Source organism: Rhinatrema bivittatum, chromosome 8 (assembly GCF_901001135.1).
Source record: "Rhinatrema bivittatum chromosome 8, aRhiBiv1.1, whole genome shotgun sequence".
Lineage (NCBI taxonomy): Eukaryota > Metazoa > Chordata > Amphibia > Gymnophiona > Rhinatrematidae > Rhinatrema > Rhinatrema bivittatum.
The window spans coordinates 117,288,045-117,308,285 of NC_042622.1; positions in this window are offsets into that span (position 1 = coordinate 117,288,045).

Consider the following 20,241-nt stretch of genomic DNA (forward strand, 5'->3'; position numbering starts at 1 on the left):
ATTTTCAGGACAGGTTCATCCAAGCCCTGGTTTAACTTCCACTGCTGGCAAGGACTTGTAGCTCTGATCTCCTATTAATGTCCTTAGAAAAGCAAGACTCCAACGACATGCAGGCAATGGGGTAAAACCAGGACTGGATCAGCCTGTCCTGAAAAACTGGAACCAATTGGCAACCCTAATTCCGTCTGGAAGACCTTATGGTGAGTAGTAGTATTGGATTTTAACTTCAAAAGCAGATAATCAAGAGCCATCTCATGCAAGTAATCATTTTAAGCTTGTTCAAATAAAGCATTCAGTAAGTAAGCATAGCTGGATTATGATTTTAAATGCTATTGAACCAGCTGTGTAAGTGCCTTTGTCAATAATCCATTATGGTAACAAAAAAGAATCATAAAAGACAAAGCAATCAGAAACTGGACAACCAGTAATACTGACATTTTATTGCCAAGTCTTTTTCACAGGGAAATGTAGAAAAATAGAAAATGTTTTTTCCCTTGGTTTGAATAAGAACATAAGAACATAAGAAATTGCCATGCTGGGTCAGACCAAGGGTCCATCAAGCCCAGCATCCTGTTTCCAATAGAGGCCAAACCAGGCCACAAGAACCTGGCAATTACCCAAACACTAAGAAGATCCCATGCTACTGATGCAATTAATAGCATTGGCTATTCCCTAAGTAAATTTGACTAATAGCAGTTAATGGACTTCTCCTCCAAGAACTTATCCAAACCTTTTTTGAACCCAGCTACACTAACTGCATTAACCACATCCTCTGGCAACAAATTCCAGAGCTTTATTGTGCGTTGAGTGAAAAAGAATTTTCTCCGATTAGTCTTAAATGTGCTACTTGCTAACTTCATGGAATGCCCCCTAGTCCTTCTATTATTTGAAAGTGTAAATAACGATTCACATCTACTCGTTCAAGCCAGTAATAATAAACAACATTTTCCATTTAGATACTAGCTAGGAGGTGGAAAGTCTGACTGTCCTTAGTACTTGGCTATACAGCAGCTTCCAAAGGGGAATGTCTTGGTATTGCTTGGTTACAACTTAACTGAGGCACAATGATATGAAGTCAACAAAGGTTGTATAAAGAAGTTTAAGAGGAGAGTGCAAGGTGGCAAGATATGCTTTGCATGGATTTAAATGCATGTGGTTAAGCCCAATATAATAACAAGCTGGGTCTATTTACACATTCCTACAGCGAGCATAATTACACTTCAATGCACACCTTGCTGTCAGTGTAATTATAAAAGAGATCTGTGACAAAATATGTTGAAGTACACTGACCAAGGCTAGCAGGCTACTGGTATTACATATTCAATGTCTTTACTAGGTAATTATTTCAGTGTAGCACAGAGAAGCCCATGTGATGTCATCATTCATTGTTACAGCTCCAGTCCCACTGAACAATAATGGTCATTATGTGCTAAGAGCACATGACCATATTCAAAACTGTGCACTGGAGCAGATGAACACACATCCAGGGACCAATCAGACTACAGAATTTCCGTGTATCCCTTCATAATATGTTTAGTAAATTAATACATAAATAATACAGTTATCAGCTACAGTAATGAATTAAAGGGATTCCATCTCTGCCAGAAGACTCCCTGCAATACATACCCCACATATTGCAAAAGTAATGCAGGAGCAAGGGGATGTTGGATAATGATAAGGATTTCCTCAATTGTGAGTAAAAAGGGCCTGGCTACTGGATGAAATGTTATGTTGCTTTTGTCCTCTGAAATAAAATAAAAGACAGGGGGCATGAGAGAGGATCAGTACAGAAATAGAATATTTTTAAAAAAAGTAAACTACACAAAAATAGCAAGCCCCATCCCCTCCAAATCCTTTTTATTCGATTATATTAAAATCAGGATGCAAGTTGCAGTAAGGCAGAGGTGAGGAAGGAGCTCAGATCTCTAGATTGTATCTGTTTTTTGATGAGCAGTATCCCTTTTCTAATATTATCTAATAAAGAAGGAATTTTTGTTTAATACTGTTTATGGCCCTTTGCTTCCATGCTGCATTAGTCATTTGCTACTACAGAGATTTGGGTTTAAAGACTGCACCTGCTCTGAACCCCATTAATTGTGTGTTTGTGCAATAAAATGAGAATTATCTTCCTACATTGATTTCATCTTAAAATGATTTATATTCTGCTTTTTTGGCACTTCAGAGTGGATTACATTCAAGTACTATAGGTATTTCTCTAATCCCACAGGGTTTACAATCTAACAGGCCAATGCAGTAATCTGGGCATTAAGAAATTGTGCGCTGGTTTTCAGTGCACATTTTTAATGCCCAGATTCATGTTTGTTTTTTTTAAATTTCTGATGAAGTAATCTAATACTATGCTAATGCATTGGGAATTTAAAAAAAACATCTTCTGTGTAAAATGTAACCCTGGAAGGGAGGGGAAGCCGTTCCTGACAGGCATATCAAGCAGCGGCAGCCATCGCTACTTATCCGGATAAGTATTAGGCTTGACTATTGTAACACTCTTTACACTGGCCTTCCAGAATATGTAATTTGTCCATTACAAATAATACAAACTCTGCTGCCCGTCTGTAAACAAATATTTATTTATTTGTTTTTATTTAAAAAGCATTTATTACCCGCCCTTCCTACATTCAGAGCGGGGTACAATATGAAACAAATACATACAACAGAGAGGAAGGAAAGGCAATGCAAAATTTTAGGGGGGAGAGGACAGCAGCCGGGAGTGAGATCAGATGTGCCAAGGGGTCATAGGAGAGGGGAGTGGGGGACTAGATAGTGTCCCTTGAAGGGGGACAAATTTCGGGTAGTCCATTGTCGTCATGGTTCGGGGAAAGCTTTCTTGAAGAGGAAAGTTTTTAGGGTTTTTTTGAAAAAGATTCTTTCTCAGAGACATCTAATTGTCTTTGGTAGGCTGTTCCATAGGAGAGGTCCAGCGGAGAAGAAAGCGCCTTCTCTGCTTTCTACGAATTGTGTATGTTTTTCAGGTGGAGCCTCTAGTAGCATCTGGTTGAATGACCTGAGCTTCCTGGTGGGGGCGTAGATTTTTATTGTTGAGGAGATACATGGGGAGTTTAAGTTGTGGCTATAAGCATATCACCCCAGTATTGCAAGCTCTCCACTGGCTTCCCATCCCTTACTGTGTCCAGTATAAATTGGCTACAACAATTCATACTCTGCTTATCTCTATTTCTTCACCCTGGATCACTGCCTCGTTGAAATTGTACATGTCCTGCTGCTCATTGAGGTCTGCCAATCAAGGCCTGTTGGATGTTCTCTCCGCAACATTAGACCGGCTTGATGAGACCAGGAGACATGCCTTCTCGAAGGCCGGGCCCTCCCTGTGGAATTCTCTCCACAGAGAAATAAGATCCATTACAGATCCTAAATTCTTTAGGAAAGCATTAAAGACACATCTCTTCCAAGTGGCCTTTAATTTTAACAGCTGATTTACTTTATTGTTTTGATATGCCGCAGCTGTTCTTTATTTGAGTATTTGTATCTGTATGTGTTACTTTGCTATCCCTGTTTGAGTTATTATGGATGTTTTATTGTACTCCTCGCTGAACCTTAGAAAGGCTGGAAAGAAATCTTTAAAATAAAAAAATATATATATATATATAGGTATCCAGCTATCTAGCATGAATTGCAGCTATTTAGCTGGATAAGTACCTGAGCCAGATACTGACTTCTCCGGCTAAATGGCAAACCTTGCCAGATAGCCAGATAACATTTATAACAGATCCAACAGAAAGACTATTATTAATTAATGCAGTTGCTAAGTATTAAGTCTGTCGGACCTTTATGTGAGGAGTCCAGTGATATAAATCTCAAAAGACACTTGAGTGCCGATGGTCCTTTTACTTAATATTTTATGTTTTTCATCTGCTTTTAGTGTTCATAAATCCAAAGTAGTGCCCAAACTGAAACTGAAAGTCAACTTATCTGTATAGCATAGTAATACTTGAAGCATCGACATGCTGCCATGTTTCAAGTCCTGTTCTGCTTCAGATTATACATAAGAACATAAGAAATGCCATACTGGGTCAGACCAAAGGTCCATCAAGCCCAGTATCCTGTTTCCAACAATGGCCAATCCAAGCCACATGTACCTTGCAAATATTAAATAGATCAAAAGCAACCCTTTACCTATTAATTACTCTAATAGTTTATGGATTTAACCTCTAGGAACTTATCCAAACCTTTTTTAAACCCAGTAACACTAACTGCTGAAACCACATCCCCTGACAATGAATTCCAGAGTTTAACTATGCGCTAAGTGAAAAAGAATTTTCCTCAATTTGTTTTAAATGAGCTGCTGGTTAACTTCATGAAGTGCCCCCTGGTCCTTCTATTATCTGAGAGAGTAAATGATCGATTTACATTAACTTGTTCAAGTCCTTTAATGATTTTGTAGACTTCTATCAAGGTACCACCTATTGATGTCCTCTTTCCAAAAAGTGCTTGTAGTGTCTGCGATTCAAACATATATATACATACTTAAAAACTGGAACATAAGAAATTGCCATGCTGGGTCAGACCAAGGGTCCATCAAGCCCAGCATCCTGTTTCCAACAGAGGCCAAACCAGGCCACAAGAACCTGGCAATTACCCAAACACTAAGAAGATCCCATGCTACTGATGCAATTAATTTGACTAATAGCAGTTAATGGACTTCTCCTCCAAGAACTTATCCAAACCTTTTTTGAACCCAGCTACACTAACTGCACTAACCACATCCTCTGGCAACAAATTCCAGAGGTTTATTGTGCATTGAGTGAAAAAGAATTTTCTCCGCTTAGTCTTAAATGTGCTACTTGCTAACTTCATGGAATGCCCCCTAGTCCTTCTATTATTCGAAAGTGTAAATAACTGGTTCACATCTACTCGTTCAAGACCTCTCATGATCTTAAAGACCTCTATCATATCCCGCCTCAGCCGTCTCTTCTCCGAGCTGAAGCGGAAGAGACGATCAATGCTATTAATGTAACTGACAACATACAATAATGGCGTTTTTATGAGATCTGTTATGATTGTTTATCATTTTTCTGCTTATGATGTTGGGCTCTTAGTTTCTGCAATAGATAGCCAGATAAGTGAGTATGTATCCAGCTAAGTGACAGTGGCTGCCACTGCATGATCTGCTTGTTTCCTCCCCCTTCCTTCCTAAGTTAAAATGTGCATTTGGCATAGTCTTCCAATCCTTTGTTGTTTGTATTCTCCACAGTTTTTAGAGGCATTTACCCATTGCCCATCTGAAAACTGCCCTCCTCCTAAAAAGTATGCACAGGGTCACAAAGCACCTACTCTTATCCTAATTAAAAAGACGGCGCTTCTGGGAGTATGTAGGAGCGTATAGGACAGGGGAATAAAATACATGCACAGCATGCCATTTTCAACTCTGCATGCCTGCTTTTACTACTTTAATCCCTTTCCATCACCTGCAGATGAACAAGGTACAAAGTCAGCAGGTATTCACATCACCAGCTACCAATCTAAGCAAACTTTCAAAAGAAAAGCCATGTGTGCAGTTTTCTTTGAAAACTGCCTAACAAGCCCTAAACTACCTGCAGAATTTGCACCTAGGTGGGCTATAGAAATTTGCCCTGCCATGTCTAATTCAAATCAGTCCTTGGGCCACCTCCTGCAGACAGTTGGTTTTTCAGGATATTCCTAATGAATATGCATGAGATTTATTTGCATGCACTGCCTCAAAATATGTCTCATGCATATTTATTAGAAATATCCCGAAAATCTGACTGATTGGGGATGTGTGTAAACAAGTGTATGTTAGACCCTTTTTAAAAGTCAAGAACCAGGCATTTAATATGGTCCACATTAAGACAGCCACAAGAGAATCCTGGTTGCAGCAGGAGAAGAAGAAGATGACGGAGCCCAAAGGGAAAGGGAAGTCCCAGACATGAAGAGAAGGAGACAGGAGCTTTGCTAAAGCTGCTTATTTGAAGGCTACTGCATTTTTGTTTCCAGCACTGCTGGGGTAAGCAGACTCTTGTTTGATTTTTGCCTGTGTACAGTATAATAAAAGTCTGTAGAAGAATAGCCAAGTCCAGTCCAGTCTAGTCTGTCCTCCGGCAGCAAAAGACCACTCACATTATATTTTAGGGGGGCCAAGGACCAGATTGAGCACTCCTAGTCTCACTTCTGACTTTTGTTTCCAAGTCTCTTGTCTTAGCCTTCCAAGTTATTCCTTTTGCACTGCAGTGCTTCCTCCTCCTCTCCCAGCTTCTTTGTGTCTTGAAACCATTTCTTCAGTCCACCACATCTATGCTTGTTTGATTTCCTGTGTGCTCCTTTACCCTTTCTTCCCTCCTCCTGTGCCATCTTATGTTATAAAATTCAGCTCTTATACTAATCTGCAGCATCTGAAGGCAGGGGAAAATTACTGAAAGATAAGTTATTTTTAAGTATTTTGCTCACAAACACCACACATCCCAAGCTTCCTTTGTAAGTGTTGAGATGTACCATACTTAGGATAATTTAGATGCCACCTGCGATATATTAAACTTTCTCTGCTAGGCAGATTTTAATTGTGAATCCTGCTATTCTAAATTTGGCATTTGATGAAACATCAGACAATGTATGGAAAGGAAAAAGTGCATCAAGTGATCTCAGTCTTCCTGATGAGCAATACAAAATTACAATCATGGGACAACATTAAAAATATATATATAAAATTAAACAGAAAGTTGCAAAAGATTAAGAAATATGTTAACAAAGAAGGAGACTTAACTTCATACTATTATATAAAAACAGAAAGTGCTTAATATGTTTATGTAATGCCCCCTTGACCACTTACCTTGTAGAGCATTCATGGGTCCAGGACCAACCTGGCGGGAGCCCCCCTAGAACAGACTCCAACAGTCCTCACTTTCTTGGCACCTGGTGCCTCCATCTGGGGAAAAAGGTGTTAGTGGGTGGGATTTTCCTCCCTTCACCCCAGAAATCAAGTGGGACTGTGAACAAGGCTAGCAGTATATACAAATATATACAGGTTTATTAGACCTTACAAGCATATACATTTCTACATGACTATACTTTGCTGATAGGATATCAAACAACACATTAATCTACTTGTGGTAAGTAGGCCACGCAACTATATACATTCCTACAAGATAGTAAGTACATTCAATATTTGTCAATTTGGGGTTGTTGGCCCTCACAGTATACCACCCTATAGAATAGAAGGAAACTTGCCAGGTTCTTATGGCCTAGATTGGCCACTGTTGGAAACAGGATGCTGGGCTTGATGGACCCTTGGTCTGACCCAGTATGGCATGTTCTTATGTTCTTATGTTCTCTTGAGTTCCCATTTACTCAAGCATTATTAATATCCTTCCCCCTTTATCCCAAGTGTCACCCATGTGAAAAAAATGCAACCTGGCAGGTGGGCAGTGTTGGCATGGAGGAGGTCTGCTGTATCTAAACTGTCTCCTTCTGCTCTGCTGAAAGGGTCCACGCCATCCTGGGGACCTGACTCTGCCTCCTGGACTGCTGCTGGGGTCCCCTCCCTCCTGGAGGACTTGACTCCACTTCCTGGACTGTCACTGGGGTCCTCTTACTCAAGGGGGACCACTCCACATCCAGATTTGCTGGTGAGATCCCCTTGCTCAAGGGGGATTTCTTGATCTCCAGATCTGCCTCTGGGGTCCCCAAGGGGGGGACCATTCCACCTCCCGGCCTGCTGTTGTCCTTCAGTTCTCCTCCCATGGTAGGAAGGTTTTCCCTGACTTGGATTTACAGCTCCACTAGGCTCATGGCCAGTCATGTGCTGTTACCCAAGCTGGATAAGTCACCTTCTCTCAGCCTAAAGGCTAAGACCCAGGCAGGATCCCAGAGACCATGTGCATTCCCCTCCATCCTGCCTGGCCATCTCCCCCTGTTGTATGGGAACTTGGTACTTATGTGTCAGAATACCCTTGTTAATCAGGGTGAAAATCTGTTTGCTTCCTAGGACTGTTTTCCAGTACATTTCTCTCATAAATCCCTTTCCCCATCATAGTTCTGTAATTTAGGAGTTTGAATACTCTGATTTTTTAGTAATATTTCCTACAAAATTACCAGCAGATGTTCAGGGGGCTGTGATATCCAAATCCCCTACCTGAATCTGTGACTCACCTATTTAAAGGTCAGTTAAGCACTTTCACAGTAAGGGGTATTTTGGGTTTTCCGGGCTGGAGGCTCAAGTAACATAGCTGCATTGTTCTCTTTTTTTTTTTCTCTGCTGCAGTTTACTTAAATGATTGCATGTTCAAACCTCTATCTCCACCACTTAAATTTCTTGTTATCCTCAACAAGACACCACTCTCTTGCATATACCTCCCCTTTAGACCCAAGTCTCAAGGCATTCTTTCATTACTTTTGGGTAATACTGTCAGGGGGAAATTCACTGGGTTTCCAGCACTATCATAAGTGAACCTTATTGTGGTCCTGTCTCTCCTTCTGGGCTCTCGAGCTGGCTGTGGATCCAATTTCTCAGCCTCTGTAATTTCTGGTTTTCTCTGGGGGTGAATCCCATCTGTGGTACCATTCTTCCTCTCTTGTTCCAGGTTGTCCATCCCTCTCTCACATATGTACTACCCTCAGTCCTCTCATTACCCTTGGGGGCTTCTTGGATTTCCCTCTCCTGGATTTCCATCTCTGGGAACTATCTTACTAAGGTATGGTATGGTCTCTCCAATGTGGGTCCCCGTTAAACCTCATATGTCCCCCACCTTCTTCTGAATCCTCACTATTATATCCACTATGTCTGTCTTCCAGTGGATACTCAGGGGTCCCTACTATTTCCTGATGAGGATTGCTGTCAAACTCCCAATGAGGTTGGGTCTCAGGTCTTACTGTTTCCAATCTTCTTGGTCAAGGTGGAGGGGGGTAGAGAGGGTTCAGCTATAACTTGGGGTTCCTCTGGGGGAAATAATAACTGTCCAATGGACAGGAAGTGGTTTCTGTGTACTGTTTTTACTGGTCCTTCACCCCATTCTGGCCTTACCCTGTAAACAGGCAGTTTGTTCAGTTTTTCCACAATGACATAGGGGGTAGACATCCACCTATTAGTAATTTTTTGTCTCCCAGTCAGCCCCCAGTTCTCTATGAGTACTGTATTCCTGTTATGGCTATGAAGTGTTGGAGTGGACTCTTGGGCACTGCGGTGATGGCAACTCCCATTTCTACAATGTTCTTCAACATCTTGTGCTTGTTTAGGCCAATAGAACCTGTCCCTTACCAGTTGTAGGACCCTCTTTGCCCCCATATGCCCCATGTCAACATGGAGAGACTGTAGCACAGTTCTGTGGTATTTTTTGTGGTAAACAGTTGTTCAGAATGACACAAATTGGTATCTTTCCTTTCTCTGTACAGTACCTGATTCCACACAAATAGATGACCCCACTCTCTGATTAGCAACCGAGTGTTTGGGTGGCTCTGATGGACTACTTGTGCCCCCAGATTTCTCTACTTCACCCTGAGCACTAGAGATGTGAATCGTGTCCTCGATCGTCTTAACGATCAATTTCGGCTGGGAGGGGGAGGGAATCGTATTGTCGCCGTTTGGGTGTTTAGAGTATCGTGAAAATCGTTAAAATCGTGAACCGGCACACTAAAACCCCCTAAAACCCACCCCCAACCCTTTAAATTAAATCCCCCACCCTCCCGAACCCCCCCCCACAAATGCCTTAAATTACCTGGGGGTCCAGCGGCGGTCCGTAGCTAAATCGGGGGAAGGGGGAGGGCAGGAAAACCGGCACACTAAAACACCCTAAAACCCACCCCCGACCCTTTAAATTAAATCCCCCACCCTCCCGAACCCCCCCCCCCCCAAATGCCTTAAATTACCTGGGGGTCCAGCGGCGGTCTGTAGCTAAATCGGGGGAAGGGGGAAGGGGGAGGGGGAAGGGGGTCCGGAACCCCCGCTGAACGACCTCCTGCAGTCGATCTCCTGCCGGCGCCATTTTCCGTACGGAAAACGATTCGCGGCAGGAAATCGCTCCCGGACCCCCGCTGGACCCCCAGGGACTTTTGGCCAGCTTGGGGGGGCCTCCTGACCCCCACAAGACTTGCCAAAAGTCCAGCAGGGGTCCGGAACGACCTCCTGCAGTCGAATCGTGTTGGTCTATGGCCGCCGCCAGTTTGCAAAATGGCGGCGCAGAATGGTGCCGGCTGAAGACAACACGATTCAATTGCAGGAGGCCATTTCGGACCGCCGCTGGACCCCCAGGTAATTTAAGGCATTTGAGGGGGTTCGGGAGGGTGGGGGATTTAATTTAAAGGGTCGGGGGTGGGTTTTAGGGGGTTTTAGTGTGCCGGTTTTCCTGCCCTCCCCCTTCCCCCGATTTACGATTTTTTGACAATAAATCGGGGGAATTGGTATTGTATCGTGGCCCTAACGATTTTTGACGATTTAAAATATATCGGACGATATTTTAAATCGTCAAAAAACGATTCACATCCCTACTGAGCACATCACCAGTCAAGGGATCAGTCTGTTGTGCTTGTTGAATGTCCTGCAAAGTCAATCTTGGCATGTTAGTGGAAACTAGAGATACAACATCACAGTAAACAGGGGGATCGCTGTCAGGGGGGATCCCCAAGCTGTCTGCAGCATGATGTAAGTTCTCAGTATCACCTTCCCTCCCATTCCCCGCCTGGACACTGCTGCCACTCCAGTCTCTGATACACTGTACCAATCCAATTGGGTAGTGTCATTCCTGTGGGGGTGCCAGGACAGTGCATCTGTGTCCTTGTTTGCACTTCCAGGTCGGTACTGCAAATTGAATTTGTAAAGGGATAATGCTGCCAACCACTGGTGCCCAGTTGTATCCAGCTTTGCAGTTGTTAAAACATAAGTCAGTGGATTATTGTCTGTTTTCACCTTAAACTCAACCCCATATACGTAATCTTGTAATTTGTCCACAACTGCCCACTTAAGGGCTAAGAACTCCCTCTTGTCATGCACCTTCTGCTTCTGCTTCTTGTTCACGGGTGGATAACCATGCATCAGCCCCATCAGTGGACTTACAATCTTTAAATAATCTTTCACAAACCATATGTAATAACCACTAAATCTAAGAAAGGAACGTAACTCTCTGAGGTTGGCTGGTCGGGGCCAGGTGGTGAGGGCAGCTATCTTATCATAATCAGTGGCCTTTCTTCATGTTCCTCTAGAGTTTTCCTGAAGACTATCAAGTCATCCAAGCATACTAGCACTTCTAATAGATTCATGTCCCCAACAGTCTACTCCATTAACCTCGGAAACATAGCTGGGGCACCTAAGACCCCCTGGAGGATTTGGTTAAATTGTAGAACCCTAGTGGACATATAAATGCAGTTTTCTCCTTGTCAACCTCCCTCATAGGTATTTGGCAATACCCACTACATAGGTCCAGGACAGAGAACCATTGACTTCCAGTCAGAGAGTCAAGGGCATCTTAAACTCGTGGTGTAGTATACTGGTCAGGTGTAATCCTGGAATTTAGGGTATGGTAATCAACACACTATCGTACAGTCCCATCCTTTTTCCTAACAACTACAATGGGGGAGGCATAAGAACTATGGGATTCAGCTATAATCTCTGCCTGCTTGAGTTCATCCGGATGTCTTCTCACATCAGCTATATGACCTGGGAGTATTGATCTTTCCTGGAATAGGGTGTCAATGGTAAGACATATGTGATCTTCTACACCCTTTGAACATCCTATATCCCACTCAGACCAAAAGAACACTCTAGAATGTTGTGCTAATTTTTTCTGTAGTCTAGCTTTCTAAGATGGGGGAATTAGGAAGTCCCCAAACTAGAAAACAATCAGGTTTGACATAGTATTTTAAAGCCATCTCATGGCCACAACCAAGGCCTCTATCTCTCACACTTTAAAAAGTAGAGAACATAAGAACATAAGAGCTTAAGAACATGCCATACTGGGTCAGACCAAGGGTCCATCAAGCCCAGCATCCTGTTTCCAACAGTGGCCAATCCAGGCCATAAGAACTGGCAAGTACCCAAAAACTAAGTCTATTCCATGTTACTGTTGCTAGTAATAGCAGTGGCTATTTTCTAAGTCAACATAATTAATAGCAGGTAAAGGACTTCTCCTCCAACAACTTATCCAATCCCTTTTTAAAACAGCTACACTAACTGCACTAACCACATCCTCTGGCAACAAATTCCAGAGTTTAATTGTGCATTGAGTAAAAAAGAACTTTCTCTGATTAGTTTTAAATGTGCCACATGCTAAATTCATGGAGTGCCCCTGGTCCTTCTATTATCCAAAAGAGTAAATAACCAATTCACATTTACCCGTTCTAGCACTCTCATGATTTTAAACACCTCTATTATATCCCCCCTCAGCCGTCTCTTCTTCAAGCTGAAAAGTCCTAACCTCTTTAGCCTTTCCTCATAGGGGAGCTGTTCCATCCCCTTTATCATTTTGGTCGCCCTTTTCTGTACCTTCTCCATCGCAACTATATCTTTTTTGAGATGCGGTGACCAGAATTGTACACAGTATTCAAGGTGCAGTCTCACCATGGAGTGATACAGAGGCATTATGACATTTTCCGTTTTATTAACCATTCCCTCCCTAATAATTTCACACATTCTGTTTGCTTTTTTGACTGCCACAGCACACTGAACTGACGATTTCAATGTGTTATCCACTATGACGCCTAGATCTCTTTCTTGGGTGATAGCTCCTATTATTGAACCTAACATTGTGTAACTATAGCATAGGTTATTTTTCCCTATATACATCATCCTGCACTTATCCACATTAAATTTCATCTGCCATTTGGATGCCCAATTTTCCAGTCTCAGAAGGTCTTCCTGCAATTTATCACAATCTGCTTGTGATTTAAATACTCTGAATAATTTTGTATCATCTGCAAATTTCATTACCTCACTTGTATTCCTTTCCAGATCATTTATAAATATATTGAAAAGTATAGGTCCCAATACAGATCCCTGAGGCACTCCACTGCCCACTCCCTTCTACTGAGAAAATTGTCCATTTAATCCTGCTCTCTGTTTCCTGTCTTTTAGCCAGTTTGTAATCCACAAAAAGACATCACCACCTATCCCATGACTTTTTACTTTTCTTAGAAGCCTCTCATGAGGAACTTTGTCAAATGCCTTCTGAAAATCCAAATACACTACATCTACCGGTTCACCTTTATCCACATGTTTATTAACTCCTTCAAAAAAGTGAAGCAGATTTGTGAGGCAAGATTTTCCTTGGGTAAAGCCATGCTGACTTTGTTCCATTAAACCATGTCTTTCTATATATTCTGTGATTTTGATATTTAGAATACTTTACACTATTTTTCTTGGCACTGAAGTCAGGCTAACTGGTCTGTAGTTTCCCAGATCGCCCCTGGAGCCCTTTTTAAATATTGAGGTAACATTAGCCTCCCTCCAGTCTTCAGGTACAATGGATGATTTTAATGATAGGTTACAAATGTTTACTAATAGATCTGAAATTTCATTTTTTAGTTCCTTCAGAACTCTGGGGTATATACCATTTGGTCCAGGTTATTTACTACTCTTCAGTTTGTCAATCAGGCCTTCCACATCTTCTAGGTTCACCATGATTTGGTTTAGTCCATCTGAATCATTACCATGAAAACCTTCCCTGGATCTCCCTGAGGACCCCACAGTCAGTTGTGTTTTCACGATATCCACAATTAAAATGCAAGAAATAAATTTGCATATACTAGGTCTCCAATATATGCAAATTTATTTCATATACATTAATTGTGGATATCCTGAAAATGCAACTGCAGTGGGTCCCCCAGACAATTTGAAAAGTCTATGGTAGAGAGGGAAGAGGGGACTCCATCATTACAGTGAGTCACTTATGCAAAAGTAGTTGTCTTAATTTTCATCTGCATGGCAGGTGCTCTCATGTTGGCAGGGAAAACTTTGTATGGGCTGTTGGAATGGCACTTACTACTGTGACTTTCTCTGTGATCATCTCCAGCAAACAGTGGATCACCTGTCTCACTGCAAAATAAACCTGTGGAAAGACCTGCATTTCAGTTACTGCCGATGCTTTACAACACATTTCATTAGCTTTCCTTTGCTCATAAAATCTCTAAGCGCCATAAAAAGTCATTACACTTTAACAGTGGATAAAAATAATACAAAGATAGCTTTCAAATGCATGCTGCCCCATATACACACGTATATGGTGGCAAACGAAAGTATGTACACATTTTATAATCTGTGAGCATATGTTTGCGCAGATTATAAAAAATGAGTATCTTTTATTGAAAACATCTGTGCATACATTATACATCATGCATATGTGAATTCATATGTGTACACATTTTTGCTAAATTGTGAACATGTGTGTATGTTTTTTCACATGCGCAAACATCCTGTTCTCTCTGAGCGGGCTCATTCCAAGATGGTTCCCCCAGCATGACAGCTGAATTTTACCACTAGGGACATGATATGACTGGAATCCCTGGTGGTCCCTGGTCCCAAGCAGGCTCCCATTCACACAGCCCCACCCCCATTCCCAGCAAGGCTCCCATTCACATCCCCACCCCCACTTCCAGGCAAGCTCCCATTCACACACTCCCACCCCACCCCAGAGGAACAACCAAAGACTCCATAGGACCTAGAGAGGCCTCCAGGCCCAATTTAATCGAGAAGCTGACTACCCTCCCCCTCACCCAAAGGATAAATACTTTATGGGAACTAGCAAGGTGGATGTGGTTAGGTAGTAGGGAATATTAAGGGTGGTTTAGGGGGACAATGAGGGGTGTTATGGGTGGTTTGGAGACAATGAGGCATAGGGGTGAGGGGTTTTGGGGTATTGGGGTGATTTATGGGGGCAATAGAGGGGTGTGGGTATAGGGGTTAATTGGTGGAGCAAGTATGTGTTGAGGACCTTTCTTTAGGTTATGGAATCATCTATATGGACATAATTGCTTTGCATTCCTATTTCTCTGTATACATTGAGGAAGAAGGCCCATGAGCTGAGGCAGAAGAAATGGAAATGGCTCAACCAGCTGCAAGCCTGGCAGAAGGAGCACAAAGTTAAGGTTATTAAAAGACCATAAAGGACAAGGTTTGTCTATTTCCTGCTTCCATCTCTGGCCTCACTATTGCCCTCCTAATCCTCATGCACTGCAACTTCATCTTTGCCTATTTCCGAAGTTATGGAAAGCAATATCATGAAGCCCTTCTGGTTATGCACTCACAGGTCTGATATAGTGCTAGAGTGGGTATTTGAACCTATCCCTAAAACTCAGACCAGAGAATGTCTATGCCTCACATCCAACAAAGACCATAGACTTGTGCTTGATGGCTTGTAATCAAGGACACACCCTAACACAAACCACCCAGATACTGATCCTATCTCCAAGCTATTATCACTAGCTTGGCACCATATTGTAAAACACAGCTGTATAGAAGGCTCAGGATCTCAGGAAACCTATCTATTGCCATGCTATCTCCTATGAGTATGAGTCTCCCACCACTAGAAGCAGATCCCAGTGCTTCCACCTCTCACCAAAAAGCAATGCCCTCTAACAGTTTATATGATGTACCACATAAACCATTGATTTTACTAGTTGATGACCTCATGTACACTTTTTGCTCTTTTCAGATATTACCAGCTCTGAGGAGGAGGAACAGAAACCAGAAGTAGAGCACCCGGATCCTCCTGCAACAGCAGCAGCTGTGCCACCTACTGGGGACATACAGTCACCACAAACACCTGCGAAAAGCATGATTATGAAAGAGCTGTGTACTGTACAAGTAGGTCCTCTGACATATCAATCTGGAATGCCTTTGCTCCCAAATTCGTAATATATTACTTAACAAAGGTTAGATTAAGGGACTCCAAGTTTTCCTTGACTGCCAGAGCAGTCAGAGCAGAAGAGGCATTGGCTCCAATTGAGCCCATTGCTTCACCCCCTTGTAATTTATTCCAATCTACAATTGCTGGTATTTGTGAGCAGCATAGAATCACTTCAGATTGGGAACACCCAATCCACCTCTAAGTTTAGTCTGTAAAATTACTTGGCAAGGGACTCTAGGCGGTCTACATCATCAGATGAAATAAAAACATTTTTTCTGCCATGATTCAATTTTATATTGGAGATTGCAATAGGCAGAGTCTGAAATAGGTAACAAAATCTAGGAAGTATGTACATTGTGTATTCAATATGAAATATGCCTTGGCAACCATAGGTTAAGCTTTTTCAGGAAACTTTAAATTAGTAAGGAAATAATTCTTCAATAATTCAGTTGGTGAAAGTTCTCTTATTTTCGGAAAATTTATGAACCTCAGATTTAGGTATCTTATAGAATTTTCAACATTTTCCATTTTTTTTTATTAAATCATTTCTGAATGTACCAACTGTTGCTGAATTTTTTCAACTTTGTCAATTTTTTTAATCTAATTCAGAGATCTTAGTTTCATGAATATGAAATTCTGAAGAATTCAATTTTAAAGTATTTTTTGTTTCCAACACAACACTCGTAAGAGATGATATTGAGGTTTCCAAGTTAACCAAAGCATACCATAAACTGTCCAATGTTATTAACCTCTGGTTTAAGAAACTTTATGTTCCGATTCTGTTCCATAGATACTTCTGTTAACTTTCCTTTCGACAATCCATCAGAAGGAGTAGCTGAGACTTGCTCTTTCTTTCGTTTATAGATGTTTTCTCTCCTTGCATGACAAATGCTGATGCCCCTTCAACAACCTGCTCCAGCATCATTGTCTCAAACTCCACCTCGAGTCGCCCCCAGCTCCCCAGTCAGGCTCCCATTCACACACACACACACACACACACACACACACACACCCATCCACAGGCAGGCTACCATCCACATACACTCTTGCACCCAGGCAGGCTAGTATTCACATTCACATACACCCCCACCCCAGCAGATCCCCATTCACACACTCAACCCCCACTCCCAAGCAGGCTCCCATTCACACAGCCCCACCCCCATTCCCAGCAAGGCTCCCATTCACATCCCCACCCCCACTTCCAGGCAAGCTCCCATTCACACACTCCCAACCCCACCCCAGACAGGCTCCCATTCACACCCCCATTCTCACCCCCACCTCCAGGCATGCTCCCATTCATAAGAACATAAGAAATTGCCATACTGGGTCAGACCAAGGGTCCATCAAGCCCAGCATCCTGTTTCCAACAGTAGCCAATGTAGGCTGCAAGTACCTGGCAAGTACCCAAAAATCCCCACGCAGGCTCCCATTTACACACCACACCCCCAGGTCAGGCTCCCATTCTCATACACACACAAACACAAAACATAGGCACGAGATCAGCACAGAGAACTTACTAGCTGCACAGGTTTTGAACGTGCAGGGCCAGCACAAGTGGAAGAGCAGAAGAATGGGCACCTTCTGGTGAGGGGTTTTTTTTTCTTTGACTGCCAGCATCGCGGACCTTTTCCTCCTCTTGCCCAGCAGGTCCACTGCAGCCCTGTGACAGGGCAACGCTGATTGGGTGGGCCTGAGCCCAAAGTGGGCGTGCCATGACTCACCCGTGGCTACACCATTGCTCTAGCCACCACCAGCCTGAGCTCCGGAGGTGGCCCCAGCCTCTCGCCATTTTTCCCAGCTGTCACCGAGCTGAGCTGAGGCAGCCGCAGCAGTGTGAGGCAGATGCCACAGCGGCATTCTGAGAGGGGCAATTTTTGCTGCCTCAAAATTCTGCCGCCTGAAGTGGCCGCCTCACCCCGCCTTATTATAGAACACCCCTAGCTGCAGCATTCACTACTTGGAATTTTTGAATGGAGCAGATTTTGGAGGGAGGAGATTTCTTGAATTTTGATTCTCTAGCTTGCAAATATGGCCTCACTAAAGGTGATTTTTTTTTACTCATTTGTACAAATTAGACTCTTCATGCAGATGAACGAGATTAAAATATGACTCTCCATGGGAAAATCATATTTAGAGAATATGTGTGATAAGGCAGATAAGTTGAAGGGAACCATTTTGAAGCTGTATGGAAGTCTAAATGCTGAATTATAAGTCCTGCCTGCACATATTAAACACTGGGAGTGGAATATTGGGGCTTCATTGACTGATAATGTGTGGGAACTCTCTTTTTTCCACACCAGTAAATACTCTATCTCTTCTTTATTATTAAGATACTTCTTCACTGGTATTATACACCCGAGCGACTGCACAAGGTGTTTCCTCTCGGTAATTGTTTCTGGCGAGGTTATGAGATAGTGGGGTCTCTTTATCACATTTGGTGGTCTTTGTGAGGTGATAATTCTTTTTTGGAAAGGGTTATTTTCCTGGATTCACATTACAGACCCTAAATATACTTTATTAAATATTCCAGTTCTGTCTGCTGATTGCTTCCAGCAGAAATTTCTTCTTCATGCCTTCCTGGCTGCCTGCTGTGAGATCGCTGTATTCTGGAAGGCGGCGGATGTTTCCTCCTTGAAGTCTGTTCTTAATCATTAACAAACGATTTACAGGCTGAATAACATAATAGTTATTCAGAAGAACTCCCTATCTAAATTTGATGAACCATGGTTTCACTATGTTACTTGGCTTTCAACAGCACTATAGTACAAAACTAATTTGATGATGTGCATGTACAGATCCCATTTGTTCTTTATCACGTATAAGGTATTTAAACTTCTATGTTTCTCTAATATACCTTTTCCTGAATCCCTAGGGGTAGGGAAAGGAGGGGGTGGAAGGGGGGTTGGGTGGGTCAGTAAATGTATTATTTGTGATATCTTTTTATTGTTATTATGATGTGTTGTTGCTTGGCTAGGTGTATATCACAATAAAAATTTTAAATGGAAAAAATAAAGTAACCACCATTTAAACCCACTTATATAAACACAACCTCCAGTTCTTATTACATCATAAGAATCATAAAGTTACTGATCTCAACAGCCAGCAATAAAAATTCTAACCAACTTCTCCTTAAACATTAATTTTAATGCAATTAGTTCCCAACTCCTCCTCCTCACTCCAGAGTTTAATTTCCTCCTATAAACAAATGCAGTATTGTTATCTTTTAACTATTAACCTTGGCACTGCAGCTCTTTTCTTTTTTTTATTAGAATGGAGAAGGCAGGTTGCCTGGATGAGTAATTCTGAGCCAAGAACTCAACCACAACTCAGTATTTAATCTTGACCAAGTCCCTTATTCTACCCAGCTTGGAGAGAAGATGGCTGAGGCGGGATATGATAGAGGTGTTTAAAATCATGAGAGGTCTATGTTATGAATGCTGCCCGCGGGTTCCCCCATGAGCAGGCTCACTGACTCACCATGTTTCTTCGCCGATGCGGCAGGACGCCGCCGTCGGCCTGCCCACGTGGCCCGGAGGCCGCCCGTGCTCCCACTCTTCACCGCGGCCGGAGCCGCGGACTTTTCCACCCTCTTTGGGGCTGGGAGTGCCCCCGATGTCATCTGCCTCTTCGCGGCGCTAGGCCGCAAGCCCCGGTGCCATCCGGCAGCTGGAGCCGCCCCCGGGGCCTCCTGCAGTGGCTGGAGCCGCTGCCGATGTCGGGCCTGCATCCCACTCCCAGGCCAGCCCTGCCTTGTTTGACGCTGTACGTCGGTGCAGGCCACTGTCCGCGGTCCTGCACAGCTTCCTGCTCTCCTCCTAGGCGTGCGGCCGCTTCTTTCTTCAATATTTAAAGGGCCAGACACAGGAAGTGTCTGGGCCACACCTTGATGACTGTTTCCTGTACCAGCCCTATAAAGGGCTGCTCCGTTTGTTGTTCCTGGCCTTGCATCGTCGTGGAGTCTTCGCTCTGGAGGCTCCTACCTGCCAGAGCCCTTGTAAGGTCTTCCAGTCTTTAAGGAGCTCCTTGTTTCGTCCTGCTGTTCCATGTCAAGTTTTCGTGCCTGAGGTCCATGTCCAGGTGTCTTCGTGATCCTCTACATCCTAGTTTTCCTGCCTTCCTTGATGTTCTTTTTTACGCCACGCCTCGTCTTCGCTCTCGAGCCTTCTGGTCCGGTAGGCCGGGGGTCCCTCAGATGCAGTACTCCTGAGTGGACTAGCCTGCCGGTGGACGGTTGTCCTGTGCTCCTGAGCTGTCATGTCCCGGATGTGTGTTCCTGTGCTGTCCTGCTTCCGTCGTGGTCCGTGACCAGCCTTTGGGGCTGTGTAGGGCGCGTAATGGACAGGGTGGTCCACGACTCAGTCCCACGGGTGGCCTGAGTAGGGCTCCCTGAGAGACAGTGCCAATGTCCATGCCTCGTGTTGCC